Raw genomic sequence first — 2,617 nt, 5'->3', positions numbered from 1 at the left:
GGAACATCACCTCATATTCCGCTTGGGGAGTCTGCATCCTGGTGGCATGAACATTGATTTATCACAATTCTGTTAACCCTTGCTGTCTCCTCCCCTTCCTACCTCAGCCCTCGGGCTCCTCCTCCTCCTTTTTCCTTTCTTCTCCCCGCCTCCCCCCACCCCCTATCAGTCTGAAGAAGGGTTTTGGCCCGAAACGTTGCCTATCTCCTTCGCTCCATAGATGCTGCTGCACCCGCTGAGTTTCTCCAACATTTTTGTGTACCTTCTAATTTTGCCTGCTTCATCTTACCACTTTTCTCTCAGTCTTCTGGGCAACTTGCTAATGATGATTCTCATATTACTTGCATGATTCATTTCTTCTATGTAGCCAAGATTTTTCATCGAGCTGCGCCATTATCTCAGAAATATTGCATAATCACTCAATGCCTCCCCATATTCTGGTCTGATTTCTTTCCAAGCATGGGCCTTCTCAATGTATGCGTTTGGAATCCTCTGTTCTTCACCAAAACGTTCTTTTAGTAATCTTTGAAATCCCTAAATGGTCTTGCCCCGCCCTACCTATCTGAGCTTCTACACCCTTATACACCCGCCCGCTCTCTTAGGTCAGATAATCAGCTGCTCCAGAGTGGGCCAAAAACTAAGCGGAAGCTCAGAGGGGACCATGCCTTTGTTGTGCCGGCACCCAAATTATGGAACGATCTGCCTCTCCACATTAAACAGGCCTCTTCTCTGTCTGTTTTTAAATCACTTCTTAAAACCCATCTCTTCTCCGTGGCCTTTGATACCCAGTAAGATGTCGACTTTATTTACTTGATTTAATTTCTTATTTTGATTGCTTTATTGCGTGGCTATTATTTTTACTTATGTTTTATGTCTTTTAATTTATTGTTGTATTTCATATGTAATTTTTGTGCCTTATGTGAGCTGTTATGTTATGTTCTGTTATGTTGTCTGTTTATGATGTCTTGTTTATTCTTCTGTACAGCACTTTGGTCAACATTGGTTGTCTTAAAGTGCTTAACAAATAAAGTTGGATTGGATTGGATTGGATCTTCTCGCCTTTCTATAGCCCTGGTCGCTTGGCTCCATCTGACAACTTTCTACAAGTACCTTCACACTTCCACTTGTATACGTCACCAGAAATCATAAGAGCTCTTTTTCATCCTTAACTTTCGTCTCTAATACCTCCTCTAGTGCACTTACGAAAGTTTCATACTCCAAAGGATCTCCACCATACGTAGGGATTTCTACTGGTGGTAGAATGAGAGAGGTATTTTGTCGAGCTATAATCTCGTTGAATTCAATTTGCCTGTTCAACAGTGCCAATAATCCATCCTTATAACTCTGTCTTGGCTCCACCTGTTGATAAACAGGCCTTTGTGATTCAAATTGGCTTGCTCGAGCCTGTGCACCAGGCCTTGAAAAAGCGTGGTCCGCTATTGGTTTGTCTCGAGCATGCACAGACGCTCCAATAGTAATTGGTTTCAATCTAGCACTCATTTGCTGAGATGCAGTTTTACCCATCATCCTCTGTTCCAATGTGTTTTCAAAGCCTAGAAATCCGGTGGACCTCGATTGTGGAATTGATCCAACTGCTGATTCACTTTGAGCAGTTTTTCTTCTTGGTCCAGTACTCATCATCCTCGACGATCTAGAGCTGCATCTTGACCCCTCACTTTCCAGTATGTCCTTCCTGGCTTTGGCCACCCCCATCTTTGTGGCTAATTCCAGTTGTTCCTTACGTCGCATCATCTCATCTTGTTGTCGTGTCATCTCTCGCGCCAGCTCTTCTTGCTGTCATGTCATCTCGCTCGATCTCAAGTTTTTTCTTCATGGCATCCACTTCTATTGAGAGCGCTGCTAACTCAGCTTGAACTTCCAATTGAGCAGAAGCCCTTGAAACCGAACTGGCTGAAGAACCATATTTATATCCTGAACTATCTGAGCTGCTACTGCAGCCTCTGCTGTTGCTGTTGGCTTTTTTGGTCACAGACTTTGCAGGCAGTAATGAAGGCTTGGCCTTTGCCATTCGTAGTTGGGCTACGGGAGTCTTCAACTGAGGCACTTCATCGCTTGAAGATTCTTCAGTACTTTCAGAATCGGACGAGCTGTCCGAGCTGGTACTGGCCTCCTTGACCGCAGGCTTCTGAGTGGCAGCAGCCGCCTTGGCCAGTGTGGGGTCAACTTTACTCTGTGCAATTGTTGTGGCAGGTTCTACTGGTGCCTTTTCATCACTACTGTCTGAGCTGTCGTCTGACAAGTCACTGATTTCCATTTTACTCACTCCTGCGGCTAATTTCTTCTTGGTCACGCCTGCTTTTCCATTCTGAACTTTGGGAGGTGGTACAGCACTGTACAAACCTTGTTGTGCTTTGACTTTCACAGGAGACTCATCATCTGAACTGTCAGACTCTTCACTGCTTGAATTTTCATCTTCCAATCTGGCACCTTGTTGCTTCGCACTTCCAGCTACTAAGCTCGTAAATTGTGATATAATTTCAGATAACCACATCTCTGCCTTATCCATGAAACCATTAAATATCTTCCACTTGTCTTCCCACCACTGGGTGTGTCTTCTGCCTTTTTCCCGAGACAGCGGCGAACACAGCAGTACATT

Source organism: Amblyraja radiata, chromosome 15 (genome assembly GCF_010909765.2).
Source record: "Amblyraja radiata isolate CabotCenter1 chromosome 15, sAmbRad1.1.pri, whole genome shotgun sequence".
NCBI lineage: Eukaryota > Metazoa > Chordata > Chondrichthyes > Rajiformes > Rajidae > Amblyraja > Amblyraja radiata.
The sequence above is the reverse complement of the archived record's forward strand: the minus strand, read 5'-3'. Positions refer to the sequence as shown.